The sequence below is a fragment of the Mobula birostris genome, chromosome 4, assembly GCF_030028105.1.
Source record: "Mobula birostris isolate sMobBir1 chromosome 4, sMobBir1.hap1, whole genome shotgun sequence".
In the NCBI taxonomy this organism is placed as follows: Eukaryota; Metazoa; Chordata; class Chondrichthyes; order Myliobatiformes; family Myliobatidae; genus Mobula; species Mobula birostris.
In genome coordinates this window covers 14,749,923-14,776,407 of record NC_092373.1, presented here as the reverse complement: position 1 = coordinate 14,776,407, position 26,485 = coordinate 14,749,923, and the positions used below count along the sequence as shown (strand labels likewise).

At 43.1% G+C, this 26,485-nt stretch overlaps 2 long non-coding RNA genes across 3 annotated transcripts in view; one reads left to right on the top strand and one right to left on the bottom strand.

Moving 5' to 3' along the window:
- Nucleotides 1–22,694, bottom strand: part of LOC140196171 (uncharacterized) — a 91,742-nt gene extending 69,048 nt beyond the window's left edge. For both annotated transcript variants that reach the window (XR_011885641.1, XR_011885642.1), the window contains exon 1: nt 22,552–22,694. This is a non-coding gene — a long non-coding RNA (uncharacterized lncRNA). The remainder of the gene's footprint in view (nt 1–22,551) is intronic.
- Nucleotides 22,534–26,485, top strand: part of LOC140196172 (uncharacterized) — a 51,407-nt gene continuing 47,455 nt past the window's right edge. The window contains exon 1 of the long non-coding RNA XR_011885643.1: nt 22,534–22,742. This is a non-coding gene — a long non-coding RNA (uncharacterized lncRNA). The remainder of the gene's footprint in view (nt 22,743–26,485) is intronic.

Here is a 26,485-nt window from a genome sequence, read left to right as displayed (position 1 = left end):
TGACCAACAGAAGAGCATGATCCTCCATGGAAGACATCCTGATGATCTGAGCAGATTAGATGATGACAAGGGAGCTTGTACTGCGAGTGAGAAGCCGAAGGATTGGGAAACTTTTAAAGAGCTACAGAAGGTAACTAAAAAGGCAATACGCAGAGAAAAAATGAGGTACAAAGGTAAACTAGCCAAGAATATAAAGGAGGATAGTAAAAGCTTCTTTAGGTGTGTGAAAAGGAAAAAAAATAGTTATGGCCAAAATTGGGCCCTTGAAGACAGAAGCGGGTAAATTTATTATGGGGAACAAGGAAATGGCAGACGAGTTGAACAGGTACTTTGGATCTGTCTTCACTAGGGAAGAGTCAAACAATCTCCCAGATATAATAGTGGCCAAAGGACCTAAGGTAACGGATGAGCTGAAGGAAATGGTGTTGCATAGACCGTTGGGTCTGAAGGCTGATAAGTCCCCGGGACCAGATGGTCTGCATCCCAGGGTACTTAAGGAGGTGGCTTTAGAAATCGTGGACACATTGGTAATCATTTTCCAATGTTCTATAGATTCAAGATCAGTTCCTGTGGATTGGAGGGTGGCTAATGTTGTCCCTCTCTTCAAGAAGAGAGGAAGAGAGAAAACAGGGAATTATAGACCGGGTACCCTGATGTCGGTGGTGGGAAAGATGCTGGAGTCAATTACAAAAGATGAAATTATGACACATCTGGATAGCAGAAACAGGATCGGTCTGAGTCAGCATGGATTTACGAAGGGGAAATCGTGCTTGACTAACCTGGAATTTTTTAAGGATTTAACTATGAAAATGGACAAAGGAGAGCCAGTGGATGTAGTGTACCTGGACTTTCAGAAAGCCTTTGATAAAGTCCCACATAGGAGATTAGTGGGTAAAATTAGGGCACATGGTATTAGGGGCAGAGTACTGACATGGATTGAAAATTGGCTGGCTGACAGAAAACAAAGAATAGCGATTAATGGGTCCCTTTCGGAATGGCAGGCAGTGACCAGTGGGGTACCATAGGGTTCAGTGCTGGGACCGCAGCAGTTTACAATATATATTAATGATTTAGATGAGGGAATTAAAAGTAACATTAGCAAATTTGCCGATGACACAAAGCTGGGTGGCACTGTGAAATGTGAGGAGGATGTTATGAGAATGCAGGGTGAGTTGGACAGGCTGGGTGAGTGGGCAGATGCATGGCAGATGCAGTTTAATGTGGATAAATGTGAGGTTATCCACTTTGGGGGTAAGAACAGGAAGGCAGATTATTATCTAAATGGAGTCAAGTTGGGAAAAGGGAAAGTACAACGATATCTAGGTGTTCTTGTACATCAGTCACTGAAAGCAAGCATGCAAGTACAGCAGGCAGTGAAGAAAGCTAATGGCATGCTGCCCTTCATAACAAGGGGAATTGAGAATAAGAGCAAAGAGGTCCTTCTGCAGCTGTACAGGGCCCTGGTGAGACCACACCTGGAGTACTGTGTGCAGTTTTGGTCTCCAAATTTGAGGAAGGACATTCTTGCTATTGAGGGAGTGCAGCATAGGTTCACAAGGTTAATTCCCAGGGACTGTCATATGTCGAAAGATTGGAGTGACTGGGCTTGTATACTCTGGAATTTAGAAGGCTGAGAGGGGATCTTATTGAAACATATAAGATTATTAAGGGGTTGGACACGCTGGAGGCAGGAAGCATGTTCCCGCTGATGGGTGAGTCCAGAACCAGAGGCCACAGATTAAGAATAAGGTGTAGGCCATTTAGACCATAAGACCATAAGACAAAGGAGAAGAAGTAGGCTATTCGGCCCATCGAGTCTACTCCGCCATTTTATCATGAGCTGATCCATTTTCTCCTATTTAGTCCCACTCCCCTGCCTTCTCACCATAACCTTTGATGCCCTGGCTACTCAGATACCTATCAATCTCTGCCTTAAATACACCCAATGACTTGGCCTCCACTGCTGCCCGTGGCAACAAATTCCATAGATTCACCACGCTCTGACTAAAAAAATTTCTTCGCATTTCTGTTCTGAAAGGGCGCCCTTCAATCCTTAAGTCATGCCCTCTTGTACTAGACTCCCCCATCATGGGAAACAACTTTGCCACATCCACTCTGTCCATGCCTTTCAACATTTGAAATGTTTCTATGAGGTCTCCCCTCATTTTTCTAAACTCCAAGGAATACAGTCCAAGAGCGGACAAACCTTCCTCATATGTTAACCCTCTCATTCCCAGAATCATTCTAGTGAATCTTCTCTGTACCCTCTCCAACGTCAGCACATCCTTTCTTAAATAAGGAGACCAAAACTGCCCACAGTACTCCGTGAGGTCTCACCAGCACCTTATAGAGCCTCAACATCACATCCCTGCTCCTATACTCTATTCCTCTAGAAATGAATGCCAACATTGCATTCGCCTTCTTCACTACTGACTCAACCTGGAGGTTAACTTTAAGGGTATCCTGTACGAGGACTCCCAAGTCCCATTGCATCTCAGAACTTTGAATTCTTTCCCCATTTAAATAATAGTCTGCCCATTTATTTTTTCTGCCAAAGTGCATAACCATACACTTTCCAACATTGTACTTCATTTGCCACTTCTCTGCCCATTCTTCCAATCTATCCAAGTCTCTCTGCAGACTCTCCATTTCCTCAGCACTACCGGCCCCTCCACCTATCTTCGTATCGTCAGCAAACTTAGCCACAAAGCCATCTATTCCATAATCCAAATCGTTGATGTACAATGTAAAAAGAAGCGGCCCCAACACTGATCCCTGTGGAACACCACTGGTAACCGGCAGCCAACCAGAATAGGATCCCTTTATTCCCACTCTCTGTTTCCTGCCAATCAGCCAACGCTCTATCCACGTATGTAACTTCCCCGTAATTCCATGGGCTCTTATCTTGTTAAATAGCCTCATGTGTGGCACCTTGTCAAAGGCCTTCTGAAAATCCAAATATACAACATCCACTGCATCTCCCTTGTCTAGCCTACTGGTAATTTCCTCAAAAAATTGTAATAGGTTTGTCAGTCAGGATTTTCCTTTAAGGAATCCATGCTGAGTTCTGCCTATCTTGTCATATGCCTCCAGGTACTCTGTAACCTCATCCTTGACAATCGACTCCAACAACTTCCCAACCACGGATGTCAAGCTAACAGGTCTATAATTTCCTTTTTGCTTCCTTGCCCCCTTCTTAAATAGCGGAGTGACATTTGCAATCTTCCAGTCCTCCGGAACCATGCCAGAATCTATCGACTTTTGAAAGATCATCGCTAATGCCTCCGCAATCTCCACAGCTACTTCCTTCAGAACACGAGGGTGCATTCCATCTGGTCCGGGAGATTTATCTACCTTTAGACTATTCAGCTTCCTGAGTACTTTCTCTGTCGTAATTGCGACTGTGCACACTTCTCTTCCCTGCCACCCTTGAGTGTCCGGTATACTGCTGATGTCTTGCTCAGTGAAGACTGATGCAAAATACTCGTTCAGTTCCTCTGCCATCTCCTTATCTCCCATTACAATTTCTCCAGCATCATTTTCTATCGGTCCTATATCTACTCTCACCTGTCTTTTACTCTTTATATACTTGAAAAAGCTTTTAGTATCCTCTTCGATATTATTTGCTAGCTTCCTTTCATAGTTAATCTTTTCTCTCTTAATGACCTTCTTGGTTTCCTTTTGTAAGGTTTTAAAAACTTCCCAATCCTCTCTCTTCCCACTAATTTTTGCTTCCTTGTATGCCCTCTCTTTTGCTTTAACTTTGGCTTTGACTTCTCTTGTCAACCACGGTTGCATCCTTTTTCCACTCGAAAATTTCTTCTTTTTTGGAATATGCCTGTTCCTCATTCCTCATTTCTCGCATAAACTCCAGCCACTGCTGCTCTGCTGTCTTTCCCGCCAGTGTCTTTTTCCAGTCAACTTTGGCCAGTTCCTCTCTCATGCCACTGTAATTTCCTTTACTCCACTGAAATACCGACACATCAGATTTCAGCTTCTCTTTTTCTAATTTCACAGTGAACTCAATCATGTTATGATCACTGCCTCCTAAGGGTTCCTTCACTTCAATCTCTCTAATCACCTCCGGTTCATTATACAATACCCAATCCAGTACAGCCAATCCCCTAGTAGGCTCAACAACAAGAATTTCTAAAAAGCCATCTCGCAGACATTCTACAAATTCTCTCTCTTGAGATCCAGTGCTGACCTGATTTTCCCAATCCACTTGCATGTTAAAATCCCCCACAATTATCATAACACTGCCCTTCTGACAAGCCTTTTCTATTTCCAGTTGTAATTTGTAGTCCACATCACTGCAGCTGTTTGGAGGCCTATAAATAACTGCCATCAGGGTCCTTTTACCCCTGCTATTTCTTAGCTCAATCCATAAAGATGCTGCATCTTCCGATCCTATATCACCTCTTTCTAATGATTTAGTATCATTTCTTACCAATAAAGCCACGCCTCCCCCTCTGCCTACCTTCTTATCCTTCCGATACACCGTGTATCCTTGGACGTTCAGCTCCCAGAGACATGCATCCTTTAGCTAGGTCTCAGTGATGGCCACAATATCATACTTGCCAATCTGTAGCTGTACAACAAGATCATCCACCTTATTCCTTATGCTGCATGCATTTAAGTACAACACCTTAAGACCAGTATTTGATACTTTTTGCTTTGATTTCACTGCAACTTTATTACACTGTAACTCATCCCAATGGCTACAAATTTGCCCCATCACCTGCCTGTCTTTCCTGACATCTTTACTGCTCACTATCTTAGATTTATTTCTGTTTTCCCCTTCCTCCGCTCTATCATTCCAGTTCCCATCCCCCTGCCAAATTAGTTTAAACTCTCCCTAACAGCTCTATTAAACTTTCCTACCAGGATATTGGTCCTCTTTGAGTTCAGGTGTAACCTGTCCTTTTTGAACAGGTCATACTTCCCCCAGGAGAGATCCCAATTATCCAAGAATCTGAAGCCCTGCCCCCTACACCAGTCTCTCAGCCACGCATTCATCTGCCTGATCCGACTACTCTTGCCCTCGCTAGCACGTGGCACAGGTAGCAATTCCGAGATTACTACCCTGGAGGTCCTGCTTCTCAGCTTCCTTCCTAACTCCTGGAAATCTCTCTTCAGGACCTCCTCCTTTGTCCTATCTATGTCATTGGTACCAACATGTACCAAGACAACTGGCTGCTCACCCTCCCCCTTTAGAATATTCAGGACCCGATCCGAGACATCCCGTACCCTGGCACCCTGGCCTGTTCTGTGCTGTATCTCTATATAAATAAAATAAAAATCCCTTTAAGCCTTTCCTATCCAAGTGCGAATGCCTTTTAGAGTCCTACAGCATGGAGATAAGATTTTCATCCCATCTGGTTCATGCTAACCAAGATGCCCATCACACTAGTCCTAATTGCCCACATTTGGCCCATATCCTTCTAAACTTAGAACGGAATTGAGGAAAAACTTTTTCACCCAGAGAGTGGAGGATGTATGGAATGCTCTGCCCCAGAAGGCTGTGGAGGCCAGTCTCTGGATGCTTTCAAAAAAGAGATGGATAGAGCTCTTAAAGATAGCGGAATCAAAGGTTATGGGGATAAGGCAGGAACTGGATACTGATAGTGGATGATCAGCCATGACCACAGTGAATGGCAGGGCTGGCTTGAAGGGCCGAATGGCCTACTCCTGCACCTATTGTCTATTGTCTATTGTCTATTGTCTAATTCCTGGCTCAGAGTTGGAGACCTCTCCCCAGAAACAGAAGGGTTCCTTTTGGCAATACTGGACCCAGCAGCTAACACAAAAAAATGATCAAAAATATATAATAAAAGACCAACAGATTCAAGATGATGAGTGCAGAAAAGGCCGAGAGAAACTAGAAGCAATCCAACACATCGCAGGATCCTGCAGTAGTTTAACTCAATCTGATTACTTATATCAGCAAAATTAAAGGCAAACATCATTCACCAAAATCTTGCTTTAAAATATAAACTTATAAAAGAAATCATATCTTACTATAAATACAAGACTGATCCAGTTTTAGAGTCAGAATCCCACAAATTATATTATGACTGATTATATTATTACAGATAGGACAACCCATAATATCTGTTAATAATACAGGATGAACAAGCAAGAACAATTTACTTAATAAACATAGCCATTTCAAACACACATAATATACATAAATCAATAAATAGAAAAGTACCAGAAGTATGATGAATTAAAAGAGGAAATTAAAAGACTTTGGAACAGGAACAGGGTATACATTGTCCCGATAGTAATATCCACAACTGGTATCATTGCCAAGGCATTACACAATAGTATTAAACAATTAGGGATACACAGCAATATCTATGTAAATCTACAGAAAGCCACAATACTAAACACCACTTGAATAGTCCAAAAGTTCCTAGCAATTGAGAAATGAGGCTGCTTGACTGTGCCTGTACCTCAGGTTTTACCAGCTGAAGCTGAGAAAAATGTAAATAAAATAATAATAAATAAATAAGCAAATAAATATTGAGATCATGAGATGAAGAGTCCTTGAATTGAATTGACTTTATTTCTTACACCCGTTACATACATGAGGAGTAAAAATCTTTATGCTACGTCTCCGTCTAAATGTGCAATGTGCAATCATACATAGGTTGTTCAGTGAAGTTGAGTGAAGTTATCCCAACTGATGCAGCAACAGCCTGATGGCTGAGTGGTAATAACTGTTTCTCAACCTGGTGCTGTGAGTCCTGAGGTTCCTGTACATTCTTCCTGATGGCAGCAATGGGAAGAGAGCACGAGCTGGGTGGTGGGGGTCCCTGATGATGGATGCTCCTTTCCTCTGATGAAGTTTTGTGTAGACATGCTCAATGTCCACACGTCCCTCCCCACGAATCTCCCACCTGGCACTTATTCCTGTAAGCGCAAGTGCTACACCTGTCCCTACACCTCCTCTCTTGCCACCGTTCAGGGACTCAAACAGTCCTTCCAGGTGAGGCAACACTTCATTTGTGAGTCTGTTGGGGTCACCTATTGCATCCGGTGCTCCCAGTGTGGTCTCCTCTACATCGGTGAAACCCGACGCAGATTGGGGGACCGCTTCATCGAGCACCTCCGTTCCATCTGCCAAAACAGACAGAATCTCCCACTAGCCACCCACTTCAACTCTGCTTCCCACTCCCATTCAGACATGTCCATACATGGCCTCCTGTACTGCCATGATGAGGTTAAACTCAGGTTGGAGGAGCTGTCTAGGTAGTCTCCAGCCCCTTGGTATGAACATAGAATTCTCCAACTTCCGGTAATTCCCTCCCCCTCCCTTCTCTTATCCCTATGTCACTCTGCCCCCTCCCCCAGCTGCCTACCACCTCCCTCTTGGTTCTGCCTCTTTCTACTACCCATTGTGTTTTCCCCTATTCCTTCTTCACCTTTCCTGCCTATCACCTCCCTGCCTCCCCTCCCCCACCCCTTTATCTTTCCCCTTACTGGTTTTTCACCTGGAACCTACCAGCCTTCTCCTTCCCACCCTCCCCCCCACCTTCTTTATAGGGCCTCTGCCCCTTCCCCCTACAGTCCTGACGAAGGGTTCCGGCCCAAAACGTCGACCGATCTTTTCCACAGATGCTGCCCGACCTGCTGAGTTCCTCCAGCTTGTTGTGAGTGATGCTCATTGTCTATCTATGCTAATCTTGTTTGCTCGCTTTAGGCCTGTATTCTAGACCTAGCAGGCCAATGGCGCAATGGGTAATGTCTGACTACAGAACTGAAGATTATAGGTTCAACCCCTACCTTGCTCTCTGACTTCCTTTCCCATTCTTTCTCACTTTCATGGATTTGACAAATCATGTTCTTAGTCTTGGGGCACCATGGTAGTGTAGTGGTTAGAGCAACACTATTACAACTCTACAGCTATTACAGTTCTGAGGTCAAAGTTCAATTCCAGTCCTGTCTGTAAGGAGTTTGTACATTCTCCCCGTGATTGTGTGGGTTTCCTTCGTGTGCTCTTGTTTCCTCCCTCAGTCCGAAGTCATACTGGTTAGTAGGTTAATTGGTCATTGTAAATTATCTCGTGATTAGGCTAGGGCTAAATATGTGGGATGCTGAATGGTGCGGCTCACTGGGCTGGAAGGGCCTGTTCTGTGCTGTATCTCTATATAAATAAAATAAAAATCCCTTTAAGCCTTTCCTATCCAAGTCCGAAAGCCTTTTAGAGTCCTACAGCATGGAAATAAGATTTTCATCCCATCTGGTTCATGCTAACCAAGATGTCCATCTAAACTAGTCCTAATTGCCCACATTTGGTCCATATCCTTCTAAATAACACCATAAGACATTGGAGTAGAATGAAGTCACTTGGCCTATCGAGTCTGATCCGCCATTTGATCATGGCTGATTCATTTCCCTCTCAATCCGGTTCCCCTAACTTCTCCCTGTAACATTTCTCACACTGATTTATCAAGAATCTACCAAGTTCTGCCTTAAGTATATCCAATGACTTGGTCTCCACAGCTGCCTGCAGCAATGAGTTCCACAGATTCACCACTCTCAGCTAAAGAAATTTCTCTTCATCTTCGTTCTCCCTTTATTACCACTCTTTGCCCCTCCCAATCAGCCAATGCTCTCTCCATGCTAATATCTTTCCTGTAATATCATGGGCTCTTACCTTGCTAAGCAGCTTCATCCTATCTGCATATGTGTCCAAGTATCCCTTAAAGCTTGCTATTTTATTTGCCTCAATCACTATCTCGAGCCGATTCAGATAATGCCTTATTGTGTCTAGTTCTATCACCTCCACTGGCACCTCGTCCCAGATAAACAATCACCTTCAGTATGAAAAGCATAACCTCTCAGATCAGGTGGTAATAACTCAAAGTGGGGATGTCCCGCATGGTGAGGGTCCTTCGTAGTGTATGCCTCCTTCCTGAGGCACTGTCTCCTGAGGATTTCCTCAGTGCTGGGGAGGGTGTGCCTGTGAAGAAGTGGACTGAGTCTACAACCCTCTGTGGCCTACCAGTTCCACGTATGAATGCAGTCAGGGTAAGAATGCCTCCAGAGCTGCCCTGTGGTAGTCATAGTCATAGTCATACTTTATTGATCTCGATTTTTGATTTTTGGTTTTCGTTACAGTTGCACCATAAATAATAAATAGTAATAAAACCATCAATAGCTAAATAGTAATATGTAAATTATGCCAGGAAATAAGTCCAGGACCAGCCTATTGGCTCAGGGTGTCTGACCCTCCAAGGGAGGAGTTGTAAAGTTTGATGGCCACAGGCAGAAATGACTTCCTATGACGCTCTGTGTTGCATCTCGGTGGAATGAGTCTCTGGCTGAATGTACTCCTGTGCCCACCCAGTACATTATGTAGTGGATGGGAGACATTGTCCAAGATGGCATGCAACTTGGACAGCGTCTTCTTTTCAGACACCACCGTGAGAGAGTCCAGTTCCATCCCCACAACATCACTGGCCTTATGAATGAGTTTGTTGATTCTGTTGGTGTCTGCCACCCTCAGCCTGCTGCCCCAGCACACAACAGCAAACATGATAGCACTGGCCACCACAGACTCGTAGAACGTCTTCAGCATCATCCGACAGATGTTAAAGGACCCTGGAGAAGCCTAAGGGTCCAACACTGTCAAAGTGAAGGGGATGCTTGTCAGTTTAGTTTGAGTCATAGAAGTCATGGTGTCATCTAACACTACAGCACAGAAACAAGCCCTTTGGCCCATCTAGCCCATGACAAAATATTACTCTGCCTAGTCCCATCGACTCGAACTTGGACCATGGCCTTCCATAACCCTCCCATCCAATGTACTTATCCAAATTTCTCTGACATGTTGAGATCAAACCCACATCCACCACCAGTTCTATGTAACCTGCTCCTTCTTCTTTTGTTAAGTAGAACACCATTTTTGTGCAGGATATTCTCATTGTGATGTTGCAGTTATTGCTGGGTTTGAATGCAACTTAAAGGAGTTTACTTATTTAGATGTAGAGTGTAGAACAGACCCATCCGGCCCAACAGGCACACTCCGCCCAGCAAGCCATGTACCTCACCCTGATCTAATCACAGAAGAATTTACAATGACCTATTAACCTACTAACTGGTACGTCTTTGGCCTGTGGGAGGAAACCCATGTGGTCACAAGGAGTATATATAGACTGCTTACAGAAGGTGCTGGAGTTCAACTTTGAACTCCAACGAACCGAGTTGTAATAGCATCAAACTAACTGTTATGTGACCATGGTGCCCCCAATTGAATTGAATTAGAGCAATAGAGTCCAAAATGGAGTTTGTTTTTGTTCTAACTGTGCTTTTTTCGGTAAAACATTGAGCATATTTTTGTTCAATTTATGTTTTCTTTTAAATTGATGGTCCTGCAAGTAGGTTTCTCATTCCACCTGTGCATACATGAAACTTTGTGCTGATGACAATAAACTTTTTTAGATTATGAGAACCCTCAGTCCTCTTTTTATTGTCATTTAGAAATGCATACATGCATTAAGAAATGATACAATGTTTCTCCGGAGTGATATCACAGAAATCACAGACTAACACTGACAGAACCACATAATTATAACATATAGTTACAGCAGTGCAAAGCAATACCATAATTTGATGAAGAACAAACCATGGGCATGGTAAATAAAGTCTCAAAAGTCCCTGAGTCGATCGACTCCTGAGTCCCCGATAGCAGGTGGCAAAAGGGAGAAACTCCCTGCCATAAACTTCCAGGCACCGTCAACTTGCCAATGTCTTGGAAGCAGCCGAGCACAGCCGACACTGAGTCCATCCGTCCGAAAACTTCGAGCTTCCGACCAACCTCTCTGATACAGCCTCCTGAGCACCATCCTCTGCCGAGCGCCTTCGACCTTGCCCCGGCCACTGAAACAAGCAAAGCCGAGAATTTCGGGGCCTTCTGCTCCGGAGATTCCGGTTACAGTAGCAGCGGCAGCGAAGCGGGCATTTCAGAAGTTTTCCAGATGTTCCTCTGTACTCTCACGTCTGTCTCCATCAAATCAGAATTGTGCACGGTCCCCTACTTGACAGATAACGGACATCACCACCGAAGTGGCCGCGCGCGCTGCCGTTGCGCCACCATCTTCTCCTCCTGCGCCGCCCTTCGGACTTTGACTTTGAGTTATACAGCATGGAAACAGGCCTTTTGGTCCAACTGAGCCACGACAACTGTGTTTCCCGGTGAGCTGGTCACATCTGCCTGAACTTGGCCCATGGACCTCTAGACCTCTAAACCTCTCCTATCCTTGCACTTCCCTAATGTTTCCACCTGAACAACGGGTTTCTGGCACCTCATTCCAAATACTCATCAGGCGTTGCTTGAAGAAGCTGCATCTGGGGTCCTTTTTAAATGTCTCCACCTCTGATCTTAAGCCTATGTCCTCTTGTATTTAGCAACGCCCTCCCTGGGAAAAAGACGGATGTGCCTTCACCCTCTCTGTGCCTGCTGAATCGTTAGCTATAATTGTCTGCAAACTCTGTACTGTTGAAGTACCCTCGACTATAGAGGCAGAAAGCCATAATTAAGTCTTGAACTATCGTTCTGATTCGTATTTATTGCTCAGCCAACATCACCAAATACAGATAATCTGATAAGTCATTTCTTCTGTGGGACCTCTCTGTGCTTTGTTTCTGATGCCGCGAGGGTGATTACTTTGTTCAAAGTAAATTCAAATTTCTAAGTAGATTTATTACCAAAGAATGTACACTCTGTGGTCACTATATTTGGAACCTCCTGTAGCTAATAAAGTGGGCACTGAGAGTACGTTCATGGTCTCCTGCGGCTGAAACCCATCCACTTCAATGTTTGACATAGTCATAGTCATAGTCATACTTTATTGGTCCCGGGGGAAACTGGTTTTCGTTACAGTTGCGCCATAAATAATTAAATAGTAATAAAACCATAAATAATTAAATAATAATATGTAAATTATGCCAGGAAATTATGTCCAGGACCAGCCTATTGGCTCAGGGTGTCTGACCCTCCAAGGGAGGAGTTGTAAAGTTTGATGACCACAGGCAGGAATGACTTCCTATGACGCTCTGTGCTGCATCTCAGTGGAATAAGTCTCTGGCTGAATGTACTCCTGTGCCCAACCAGTACATTATGTAGTGGATGGGAGACATTGTCCAAGATGGCATGCAACTTGGACAGCATCCTCTTTTCAGACACCACCGTGAGAGAGTCCAGTTCCATCCCCACAACTTCACTGGCCTTACAAATGAGTTTGTTGATTCTGTTGGTGTCTGCAGAGTTGCTCTTCTGCACACCACTGTTGTAATACATGGTTATTTGAATTATTATCACTTTCTCGTCAGATTGAACCAGTCTGACCATTCTCCTCTGACCATTCTCATTAACAAGGTGTTTTTGTCCACAGAGCTGCCACTCACAGTGTATTTCTCACGCCACTCTCTGCAAACTCAAGAGACTGCCGTGTGTGAAAATCCCAGGAGCTCAGCAGTTTCTGAGATACTCAAACCACCTTTGATCATTTCAAGGTCAAAGTCACTTCAATCACATTTCTTCCCCATTCTGATGTTTGGTCTGAACAACAACTGAAGCTCTTGACCATGCCTGCATGCTTTTATGCATTGAGTTGCTGCCACGTGATTGTCTGATTAGATATTTGTACTAACACGCAGGTGTATAGGTGTACCTAATAAAGTAGGCACTGAGCGTAGATGTCACCATATACTACCCTGATATTCATTTTCTTGCAGGCATTTATGTAGAATAAGTGAATAAAATAGAATCAATGAAAAACTACACTCAGCAAAGACGGAGAAACAATCAATGTGCAAAAGAAGACAAACTGTGTAAATGTAATAATAATAATAATAATAATAAAAGTAAACAAGTAATATTGAGAACATGAGTTTTAGAGTCCTAGAAAGTGACTCCATAGGCTGCGGAGTCATTTCAGTGTTGTGGTGAGTGAAATTACCCAAGCAACACACATCAAAGTTGCTGTTGAACACAGCAGGCCAGGCAGCATCTCTAGGAAGAGGTACAGTCGACGTTTCAGGCCTAGACCCTTCGTCCCGAAATGTCGACTGTACCCCTTACTATAGATGCTGCCTGGCCTGTTGCGTTCACCAACAGCTTTGATGTGTGTTGCTTGAATTTCCAGCATCTGCAGAATTCTTCGTGTTTGAGTGAAATTATCCATGTTGGTTCAGGAGCCTGATGGTTGAAGAGTAATAACTGTTCCTGAACTTGGTTGCGTGAGACCTGAGGCTCTTGTACCTCCTTCCTGATGGCAGCAGTGAGAAAAGAGCATGGCCTGGATGGTGGGATCCTTAACGATGGATGCTGCTTTCTTGTGATAATGCTCCTTGTAGAAGAATGCTGCGAGGAAGTGATTTTTGTTGTTTGGCGCTACAGGACAACCTAAAGTTTGGAAGTTATTTTGTAGTCTCAAATGCCACGAGGTAATGTTAAAGCTCTATAAGACCCTGTAAGTGGAGAATTGGGTCGATTTCAGGTCTCCTCATTGTAGGAAGGATGTGGAAGCTTTAGAGTGGGTGCAGAGGAGATTTATCAGGATACTGTCTCGACTTATAAGAAACAGATCGAGCAAGCAAGGGTTTTTCTCTTCGGAGTGAGAAAGATGAAAAGGAACTTGATAGAGGTGTATAAGATAATAAAAGGCATGGACAGAATCGACTAACAGTGACTTGCTCCCAGGGTAGAAATATCTAATACAAGGGGAATAATTTTAAGGTGACTGGGGAGATCTCAGAGAGAAGCTTTTTTTAACAGAGCGTGGTGAGTGCATGGAATGCCTTACCAGGAATGGTGGTAGAGACAGATACATTAGGGGCACTTAAGAAATTTAAGATAGGTACGTAGATGATAGAGAAATTTGAGTGCTCAAAGTAGAAAGGAAGAGTTAGATTGACCTTCAAGTAGGGTTAAAATGTTTGCAAAACATTGTTGGCCAAATAGCCTGTACTATGCTGTAGAGTTCAATGTTCTATGTTCCATGGTTTTCATTGCAAAAGTTTTAACTGAGAGTTTTCATGCCAATAATTGCCATGTGACTCATTGCTGTTATCCAGTCTGTTTCATGATTCTGTAACACTGACAATAGAATCATTCTGTAGCCAAGGCCACTGGAACAACATTTCTGAGCCCAGTCAATGCTGATTATCTCTTTACTTCAATGTCAGAAACATTTATTTTTAAACCTTAGTTGGAACGTTGAGGAAAGTGATTGTCATGGACTTGACAAGGGAATGTCTGAACTAAGGAAATCTCAACCTTCACCATGTTGCCCAGTGAGTTTGTCCTATCTGCCCACGTTTATCCCATAATATCAGTGATTTCTGTACTGGGTGTTTCTGGCCCACAGATAAAGGTTGTCGGGGCAGCTCTCTGGTTTGCCGGATGCAGTGTGTCACCTGCCAAGGATTGACATGTCTGCTGCATGGGCTTACAGAGAGCGGCTGAGGTCCAAAGGCAAGGGAATCCAGGATAGCTGGAGATCAGGTCCCTGCTGCACAGAACAAGTGGGTGTGCACAAATACAGGCACAGGTATACACATATGCACACACATGTAAATGTGCACACATAAAACCTGCACACATAGGTATACACACAAACGTGTACACACACACACACACACACACACACACACACACACACACACACACACACACACACACACACAGAAGCAAATACATGAGCTCGCATGTGTATACATTTAAACACATATATCACACCTGAAACATAAACATAGACATACACACACACACACAAAGTTCAAAGTACATTTTTCAACAAAGTGCACAGATGTCACCACATACAACCCTGACATTCATTTTCTTGCGGGCATTCACAGTAAATACAAGAAACACAATGACCTCCACTATTGGTCAGGGTCAACCATGAATATTGCATCTTAGCTTTCTACGTGATATGCAAGCCAGGGCAGTAAAATATGGACAGTTTTCCTTCTCCGAGATGAGCTGCCAACCATGACTGACAAGCCCATCTGCCTGAAGCGACTGGTTATTTAGGGCACCAGTAACCCGCCTTTGCTCCATCTCCTGGTATTAGAAACGGTTCCACTGGGTTTAATAGCTAAGCCACACATGAAGGCCAAGAGATGGACTTTGTTGTCAGAGTCTATTTAAGATCCAGGCCATTGGGGGCACTTAATAGGTAGTGGGAGATTATCTCCACTACCTCCCCCCCTCCCCGACAAACTTAAAGAACCACAAGAAATGCAAAGGAATTAAGGAAAGACCAATTCCAACAGAACGGACAAATACCCAGAGTGCAGAAGACAACAAACTGTGCAAGTACAAACTAGAAAGAAAAAAATGAAGTAATAAATATCATTGATAGCAAAGTATACACACACAAGCATGTAAAATGACACACATGCACACTTATTAGACTTCTGAACAGTCCATGAACCCGTGAGCACTATTTCTTTTTTTGCACTATTTATTGATGTTTTTGTTGCAACACAGTAATCAGTAATCAGTGAGAATTACCTGATTCTGAATCACACACACACACACACACACACACACACACACACACACACACACACACACACGCACACGGAATCAAAACTAATTTATTATTAATGTACTGCTCAGCAATGGAATACTTTCTGCAGCACAGCTGAGGAATCAATCAATTAGATCTGGTCGGACAATACTTGCATCCAGGAAGTGCAGTGGGACCTGAAATCAAAGTCAAAGTCAAAGTAACTTTATTATCAGACACACACACACACATTCCTCCCACGTACCCACAAACTTCCACACACACACACACAAAGGACCCCCTCTATAACACACACACACACACACACACACACACACACACACACACACACACACACACACACACACTTAACCTCAAGCACAGACACTAAATACACACAGATGCATTCCACTTTAAGAGAATTCTCACACAGTTGTCTTGCAATCCTCACCGCTGGTTTGAGAGCATGCTTTCCCCAAACCCAAGGGAAGTGCCAATGCTAGAGAAAAGCTCAATATCGGTGAAGTTCAGCACTTCAGAGAATCATGACATTGTTACTGTACTACACTGACAGCATTACTCCTAACCTGTCACACAGTGCAGAGACCCTGTGGAGGGTCGTGTCTCCACACTGTGAGAGCAGCCCACAGTGGTGGTGGAGAACGGACAGAAGAGTTTTACCAGATGGCCCCCCAGAGGTGAGAGATCAAGAAAGTGCACTGCCTGGTTCCCCTTTTCTCTGCAAAGCGGAAGACAAGAGGCTGACCTAACTGATGGAAAGGTTTGATAGAGTACGTGTGGAGAAGATCTGGGAGACTTTGGCATTTATGCTGTTAAATAATCACCAGGGAACTTAGGAGGATCCGTGCCCTGAATCTGGATCTAGAGATTGTGCAAGATTGAATAGGTCAGGACTTTATTCCAGAGAATGTAAAAGATTCAGGGGAGATTTGATAAAGGTATATAAAATGATGAGGGATATAGATAGGTTAAAGGCAATCAGGCTTTTCCCATTGAGGTTGGGTGAGACTACAAGAGGTCATGGGTTAAGGATGAAAGGTGAAATATTTAAGGGGAACTTTTTCACTCAGAGGGTGGTAAGAGTGTGGAACAAGCTGCCAGCACAAGCGGTGGACGCATGTTTGATCTCAATGTTTAAGAGAAGTTTGGATGGAGGGAGATGGAGGGTTTATGTTCCAGGTGCATGTTGATGAGACTAGGTAGATTAATGGGTCACCAGAGGCTAAATGGGCTGAAAGACCTTCTTCTGTGCTGTAGTGTTCTTTGACTCTATGGCCCTGCTGGGACCAATTGATAACGGATGTTTAAAGAGAGCTTCAAACAATTCGGTAGAGGAACTCAGCACGTCAAACGATATCTCTTCATTTATTCACACTCAGGAGAATTACACTGTGGCCACTTCACACCTATACATCTGCTCGTTAATGCAAATATCTACTCAGCCAATCATATGGCAGCAACTCAATATATAAAAGCTTGCATACATGATTAAGCAGTTCCATTGATTAGACCAAACATGAGAATGGGGAAGAAATGTGATCTTAGTGACTTTGACCATGAAATGATTGTTGGGGTCAGACGAGGTGGCTTGAGTTTATCAGAAATTGCTGACGCTTCTGGGATTTGCATGCACAATGGTCTCTAGAGTTTACAGAGAATGGTGCAAAAACAAAACAAAAAAACACCACCCAGTGAGTGGCAGTTCTGTGGGTGAAAATGCTTTGTTAATGAGAGAGGGCCGAGGAGAATGGCCAGACTGGCTCAAGCTGACAGGAAGGTGACAGTAACTCAAATAACCAGGTATTACAACAGTGGATTGCAGAAGAGCATCTCTGAATGCAGAAGATGTCAAACCTTGACGTGGATGGGCTACAGCAGCAGAAGACCATGAACATACACTCAGTGACCACTTTATTGGGTACAGGAGGTACCTAGTAAAGATGCCACTGAGCATAAGTCCTCTGAGGCTCATAGAGCAAAAAGAGAAACAGCAACAGAATAGTGAATATATTGTTGCGTTTTTTGGGAAAGTGCAGTACAGGTAGACAAAGTGTAGGGGCCTGGAAGAGGTAGACTGAGAGATGAGGAATTCATCTTTATTGTACATCAGGTCTATTCAATAGCCTTATGACAGCAGGATAGAAGCTGTCCTTGAGCCTGGTAGTGTACATTCTCAAACTCCTGGGAAGTGGGGAGATGGACGATTACTAGGATGGGAGAAGCCTTTGATTGTGCCGGCTGCTTTACCGAGGCAGTGAGGTGTGGAGAGGGCCCATGAAGGGGAGGCTGGTTTCCCTGGCGGACTGGGTTGTGTTCACAGTTCTGCAAATCCTTGCCATCTTGGGCAGAATAGCAACCTGTGATGCATCCATTTAGGATGCTCTCTATAAAAAAATGGTGAGGGTCATTAGAGACATCCTAAATTTTCTTACTCACCTCAGCAAGTAGACATGTCTGTGTGCTTTCTTGCCCACAGCATCTATGTGTCTGCACCCGGACAAATTATTGGTGATACTTACCCTAGGAACTTGAAGTTTTCACCCATTTCCAGGATGGTTCCATTTCACCGAACCTCAAAGTCACCAAGTCACTGGTGCTATAAAAGTCCTACCCAGGGGGACAAACCAGAGTAGGACTTAATGAATGCTACGGCATATATTTCCTTTGAAGTGGTGTCACAGTTTGATAAGGTCATTAAAGAGAGCTTTTGGTACATTGGTTCTCATAAATCCCAGTGTTGAGTGCAGAAGCTGGAATGTTCTGTTGAAGTTGTATAGAACGTTGGTGAGGCCTAATTTGGAGTATTGTGTGCATTTCTGGTTATCGGACTACAGAAAAGATGTAAATAAGATTGGAAGAGTGTGGAGAAAATTTATAAAGATGTTGCTGCGATTTGAGGACCTGAGTTATAGAGGAAGGTTGAATAGGTTAGAACTTTATTCCCTTGAGCATAGGAGAATGAGGCGAGATTTGATAGAGGTATTCAAAATTATATATCTTGAGTATGACTCTAAACTGCAACCGGTGATGAGGCTCTGATTAGGGATTTTCAGAGCTTTGGGGAAAGTGAAGTTACTCCTTAGTCATTCATTGCTCCCATGGCCGATCTGACCCAGAACGGTAGCACCTTCAAAGGTTCCTGCTCAGGATATGAGCGAAGGCCAACGACAGATCTGGCAGGTTCAGTAACTGAACTTTTGACGGAGAAGGCGGATGAGCTAGGACCTCAAATGTCAACGGCTATAGTACGGGCAGATGTACATTTGGGAGGAGAAATGGCGATTTCTTTAGTTTGCCCAACAGTAGGTAATAGCAAACCACCGTTGCTAGATACTAGGTTTTCTAAAATCTATTTGCTAAGAAAACCATGGTCAAACTCACAAAATGTATCACACAACAACAGCGTCAAGAGGATCTTCAAGACAATTCTGAAGATGCTTCGCTCGGTAGGGTTGATTCTGGGCAGCAGGGGATCCCCGACCGTCATCAAGCTACTGCTACTTAAAATTCAAGTAACACAAAAGAAAATCATTGCCACTTGGAATGTAAGAACACTGTATCAAGCAGGAAGATTGGACAATGTGATAAATGAATTGGAAAGACTAAAGGTTAACATCATGGGAATTAGTGAAGTTCGTTGGATAAGGTGCTGGAGCATGTCAGAATAGAAATAAAACACTAATTTATTCTTATGGAACATCTCATACTAATGGAGTAGGAATTCTTATGGATGAAAACATGGCAAAAAGTGTTTTAGGACATTGGGCAATATCAGAAAGAGTGCTCCTTGTTAGATTCAGAGGACAACCATTTGATTTAGCAATTATACAGGTATATGCACCAACAACAGGTGGAACAAATGAGGATATAGATAAATTCTATGAAGAGCAAATCTCAAGATACTGTTATTGTCATGGGAGATCTAAATGCTAAAGTAGGACAAGGTGCTGATGGAAATACCACAGGAAAATTTGGACGAGGGGAAAGAAATGAAAGGGGTGAGAAATGGGTAGAATGGTGCAAGATAAATAATCATGTCATTATGAATACCTACTTTAAAAACCATCCAAGATGCTTTTGGAAAAGTCCAGGTGATAACACTAGAAATCAAATTGACTTTATTACTATAAACCAAAGATTTAGAAACTCAGTGACCCAATGCAAAACATATCCAGGTGCAGACTGTAATAGTGACCATAACCAGTAGTATTTAATCAATGTCATTTATGAGACTTCAATAATACCAGAAGAGATGAAAAAAAATCAGTATTTCTTCCTAAGAAACCTGGAGCAATAGAATGTGAATTACATAGAACCGTAAGTTTAATGAGTCATATCACCAAGATACTTCTAAATGTTTTGATGACAAGAGCTAAAAGTAAGATACAAGCTGAAAAAGGTAAACAACAATGTGGTTTTGTGAAAGACAAAGGTACAAGAAACGTAATATTGATGTCAAGGATACTATCAGAACGAGCTATTCAAGTGGAAAAAACAAAAGCATTTGATAAAGTGAAGCACAATAAGTTATTTGAAATATTACAGAAACCTCTAGATCTAGATTCGGAAGACCTCCGCCTAATCAGAAATCTGTACTGAGAACAAACTGCAACTGTAAAAATAGATGGAGAAGTGAGACAGTTTGGCGAAAATCAAGAGAGGCATTAGACAAAGGTGTGTTTTCTCCCCTGACTTATTTAATGTGTACAGTGAAACAATATTGCAAAAAATAAGAGACATCTTGGGAGTCAAAGTTGGTGGTGAAAACATCAATAATTTCAGATATGCTGATGACACTATGTTAATTACAAGTACGAAGGAAGAACTACAAAACTTAATTGATATAATTGTTGAAGAAAGTGCAAAAATGGGTCTATATATCAATTTCAAAAAGACAGAATGTATGGTGATATCCAAAAAGAAGGAGAATCCTATCTGCAGGCTGAGAATAAACGGTGAAGACATAAAACAAGTACAGAACTTTTGTTACTTAGGAAGCTGGGTGACATCAGATGGCAGGTGTGGCATGAACATCAAAAGAAGAATAGGGATGGCAAAAGACACCTTTACGGGAATGGAGAGTATACTGACCAATACTAAACTAGGCATGACAACCCGCCTCAGAGTACTGAAATGTTACATTATCCAGTTATGTTATATGGCTCAGAATGTTGGACAATATCTAGTAACATGAGGAAACGAATTGAAGCAGCAGAGATATGGTTTTTGAGGAGGATGCAAAGAATATCATGGATGAAATGAATATGTCATGAACAGAGCAAACACAAAAATAGAAATAATGTATGAGATCATGAAAAGGCAACGCAACTTCATTGGACGTGATTAGGAAAGAGGAGTTAGAATGCACAGTAATTATGGGAAAGATTGAAGGGAAGAAAGCAAGAAGAAGACAAAGACAAATGATGATGGAGACAGCAGTCAGAGAACTGGAAATGAATACCAATGAAGTGATCCACTTGACCTGAAACAGGAGTGTGTGGGCCATGGCAGTCAAAGCTCAAACTGGGCATGGCACCTGATGATTCAAAATTATGAGGGGTATAGTTAGGAAAAATGCAAGCTGGCTTCTTCCACTGAGATTAAATGAGACTGGAATTAGTGGTCGTGGGTTAAGGGTGAAAGGTGAAATATTTAAGGGGAACATGAAGGAAGTGCTTGTTTCATGCTGCATCTCTAAATAAATCAAATAAATCTCAGAGCCATAGTCATTCAGCATGGAAACAGGCTTTTGGCCCATATGGTCTGAGCCGACCAAGATTCCCACCTAAGCGGTTCCATTTGCCTCCATCCTTGCAAACTTTTCCAATCCTTGTACTGTACACCTGTCCAAGTGCTTTTTAAATGTCGCTAATGTAATGTGGTGGTTAGCACAGCACTTTCACAGATCGGAGCGTTACGGACTTCAGAGCTTAACTCTGTCTCCATCTGTAAGGAGCCTGTCCATTCTCCTCGTAAACCGCGTGGTTTTCCTCCGGGAGCTCTGGTTTCCTCCCACAGTGCAAAGGCATACCAGTTAGTAGGTTAAATTGGTCACTGTCAATTGTCCTGTGATTAGGCTAGTGTTAAATAGGTGAGTTGCTGGGTGACGAGTCTCCCTGGGCCGAAAGGGCCTGTTCCGCACTGTATCTCTAAGTAAATAAATAAACAAACAAAGAAACAAACTTTAAAAGGTAAACACGAAGAATTCTGCAGATGCTGGAAATTCAAGCAACATACATCAAAGTTGCTGGTGAACGCAGCAGGCCAGGCAGCATCTCTAGGAAGAGGTACAGTCGACGTTTCGGGCTGAGACCCTTCGTCAGGACTAACTGAAGGAAGAGCTAGTAAGAGATTTGAAAGTAGGAGGGGGAGGGGGAGATCCAAAATGATAGGAGAGACAGGAGGGGGAGGGATGGAGCCAAGAGCTGGACAGGTGATAGGCAAAAGGGATACGAGAGGATCATGGGACAGGAGGTCCGGGGAGAAGGAAAAGGGGGAGGGGGGGGGAAACCCAGAGGATGGGCAAGGGGTATAGTCGGAGGGACAGAGGGAGAAAAAGGAGAGAGAGAAAGAATGTGTCTATATAAATAAATAAATAACGGATGGGGTACGAGGGGGAGGTGGGGCATTAGCGGAAGATAGAGAAGTCAATGTTCATGCCATCAGGTTGGAGGCTACCCAGACGGAATATAAGGTGTTGTTCCTTTAAAAGGTCCTGATGAAGTGCCTCAGCCTGAAATTTATTCTTTTCCATAGAATAAGTGTGTAGCGTGTCACACCAGCACAGCAGAGGGAATTTCTGATACATGTAAATGTGTATAGTGAATGAAGCTGATTCTTGAAAGTGGACCTTCGATCAGTTTGACACCTTTCTGTTGAAGGGCTTATCTATTTATTTGCACGGGCCAAAAGTGGAAATGGAGAGTATAAAAAAGGAGAAGCAAACTTGTTTCTTTCCTGCAAGAGCAGAAACCACCTGTGAGGCACGTCATGTACTGACCTGCTTCTGAGGGGAAGTGAAGAGCGCTGATCGCAAAGCCGGTCTGCGATTCTGGATCTTGTCCAGGGAGACAGCTCTGGCATGAAATAGGAATGCACCTCTTGCCAAACGGATCCAGGTTTCAACAAGAGGCTGGGCTTGTGGGTGAGCTGAGCAGGAAGGGCGGACTTGCAGCAGACTTCCTGTTGTGGGTGAGTCACAGAATCATAATTGCAAGTTTGTCAGTTTAATTTCTGACTCTGTCTGGGAAGCAGTGGGGGGTGGGGAGATCCAGTTTCGAGGAGGTGGCTGATGAATCAGAATCAGGTTTACTATCACTGACATATGTCATGAAATTTCCTGGTTTCTGGCAGCAGCAATGCATAAAAAACCACTATAAATTACAACAAGAATAAATTTAAAAATATTAATAAATAGTGCAAAAAGAGAGTAAAATAATAAGGTGGTGTTCGTGGGTTAAAGAACCATTCAGAAATCCAATGGCAGAAAGCAAGGAACTGTTCCTTAAGCATTGAGTGTGGATCTTCAGGCTCCTGTACCTGGCAGTAACTGATGGTGCCATGGGTTCTTAATGATCTGGAGGCATCACTTTTGGAAGGCGTTCTCAATGGTGGGGAGGCTAATGTCCTTGATGGAGGGAACTGGCTGAGTTTATAGCCCCCTGCATCCAATGTGCCCTCCAAGATGTGCATGTGTGCGCACGCAGAAAGGAATTTAAGCTGTACACAAAAGGTTGCCACTCTCTACCTTGTTGGCGTGTTAAGTATATTTCACCATCGCACACAATCACATTTCCTTTCTCGGTTTCTGATGCGGACGGCGTGGAGTTTGCGATGATTTGTCTGCAGATGTCAAAACTGGCTTATTTATACTGTTTTTAATTGAAGAAATTATCGATTAACTATATTGAATTCCAAAGAAACAAAAGAGTATGAAGCGCAAAAGAACTGCTCGTTCATTTAAAGCAGAATGGCTTCATGAAACAGTAGAAACTGCTACGTCGAATACTCATGAGGTCAGGAACGCACAGCTACAAGGAATGTTTATGTAAAATACAGAAACTGGAGTTACCTGCGTGTATTGTCATGATGCGAAAGTTGATGAAGAATCTGCAAGTGGGAAGAGGCAGAGAGATATTTGGAAACTTGACTTTTTAAAGCGTCATTTAGCAAGCAAAAATGACCAACCCAGAGGAAAACAAGGTTCTTATTGACAGTGTTTTGCTAGCTGTTAAAATGAAGACCTCTTTATTTAAAATTCCGTGTGCACATGTTGTTGTCACTGGGCAAAAAAATTGCACAGCGCAAGATTTTAGCTCACACTGGTCACTACAAGTTAGAGGGAACATTGGTGACAAGGGTTTCCAGTGATTTTGAGGCATCGATTTTTGAAGATGTCCTTGATGGAGGGGAGGCTAGTGTCTTTGATGGAGCTAGCTGAGTTTACAGCCCTCTACAGCTTAATCCAATCCTGTGCATTGGCCCCTTCATACCAAACAATGTCAATATACAGTTGTCATAAATATAAAAACACTGGAAAATAAGAGCCAGAATAGGCCACTTGGCCTCTTCAGCCTAGCCCACCATGCTGATATGACTGATGTATGCAGGCCCAAGTTTCTCTTCTGAGCCGATTCATCCAAGATCTTTCCAATATTTAGCTAAGTCCACCTGAAATATTTCTATTAGTATGTTTCTCACCCTCTGGGGGCAGAGAATTTCAGAGATTCTCCACCCTCTGACAGAAGCGATTTCCAGACATATACCTCAACACAGACATGAGAAAGTCTACAGATGCTAGAAATCCGAAGCAACAGACACAAGACGCTGGAGAATCTCAAAAAGAGTTGATGGTTTGGCCTGAGACTCTTTTTCAGGACTGAGACGGAAGTGAAGAGGTGCCTGAATAAAAAGGTGAGGGAAGGTGGAAGAGGCCGCTGGAAGTTGGGTGGGAAAGGTCAAGGGCTGTAGAAGAAAGAATCTAACAGGAGAGGAGAGTGGACCATAGGAGAAGGGAAGGTGGAGGGGAATCATGGGGAAATAATAGGTAGATTGGGGAATAGACAAGTGGGGGGCGTTAGTTTTGTTTAGCAGAAGGAGAAATCAGTATTCATACCATCAGGAGGCTACCCAGACAGAATATAATGTGTTGCTCCTCCACCCTGAGGGTAGCCTCATCTTAAGAATCAGAATCAGATTCAGATTTACTATCACTGGTTTATGTTGTGAAACTTGTTAACATCTTGGTACAAGAGAAGGCCACGGGGCAACATGTCAGAATGGAATTGGAAATCGGAATTAAAACAGCTGGCCGCCTCAACACACTTTCCTTCATTATCCTCTACTGTTTAATATCCAGATATCTGACAATCCCTAATCGACAAAATTAAACTTAGTGACTGAGTGTCCATGAGGAGAGAATTCACCAACCTCAGCGTGGAGAAATAACACTTCATATCAGTCCCAAAGCATCTCTGTTTGCACTGAGACTGTGAGTAACAGGAAGTATTAATTGGTATATTTAGTATAAATTGGCGTCAAGGTTGGCGCAACACAGAGTCAAAGAACACTACAGCATAAAATTAGGCCCTTCAGCCCATCTAGTAATGCCAGACTATTATTCTGCCTAGTCCCAATGATCTGCACCTGGATCATGGCCCTCCATCCATGTACCTATCCAAATTTCTCTTAAATGTTGAAATCAAACCTACATCCACCACTTGCACTGACAGTTCATTTCACACTCTTATTACCCCCTGATGTTCCCTTTAAAGATTTCACCTTTCACCCTTAACCCATGACCTCTAGCTCTAGTCTCACCCAACCTCAGTGGAAAAACTTGCATGCATTTATCTTAGTTGCACCCCTCATAATTTTGTTCCATTCTCCTTCGCTCCTGGAAATAAAGTTCAATCTTTCCGTATAACTCAGGTCCTCGAGCCCTGGCATTATCCCGGTAAATTTTCACAGCACTCCTTCAAACTTATTGATATCTTTCCTGCAGGTAGGTGACCAGAACTGCACACAATACTCCAAATTAGGCCTCACCAACATCCTATTCAACTTCAGCATAACGTCCCAACTCCTGTATCCAGTGCTTTGATTTATGACGGCCAATGTGCCAAAAGCTTACTTTACATCCCTATCTACCTGTGACATCACTTTCAAGAAATTATGGATCTGTACTCCCAGGTCCCTCTGTTCTACCACACTCCTCAGTGCCCTACTGCTCACTATGTGAGTCATTGACAGCATTTTAAAAGTTTCTAGTCAAGCACTTGAATTGCCAAGGTATAGAAGGCAATTGGTCAAGGCTTACATACGGTATTAACACTGCCCAGTATAGAAATAGTAGGTCAAATGGTCTGTCTCATACAGTACTATACTGTTCTATTTTCTCTGGTCCAACGCACCTTAGACAGGTAAAACACCCTTCTACTTCCACTCTAATGAGAGCCATAAAAATTTTCCAAGTCTTAGTGAGATCTCCTCCAGAGAGTACACCCAGGGTAGCATGCCGGTTAGTACGACACTATTACAGCTGGAGTTCAGAGTTCATTTCCGGCACCCTCTGTCAGGATTTTGGACCTTCTCCCCCTGACTGCCTGGGTTTCCTTCCACAGTCCAAAGACCTACCAGTTAGTTGGCTAATTGGTTATTATAAATTGTCCTGTGACTGGGCTAATGTTAAATAGGTGGTTTGCTGGGCAGTGTGGCTTGTTGGTCCAGAAGGGCCTGTTCCATGCTGTATCTCTAAATAAATAAACCTCTCCTCATAGGGTAAATCAGTCTAAATGATGTTATTGACTTATTATTGTTGCCTTGGTAGGTCAAATGTAAAAAGACCCTTAACAGTGTTAAGTACAGACAGATCTTGGGGTCCAAGTCCATAGCTCCCTGAAAGTGTTGGTTAGGAAGGCATATGGCATGGTTAC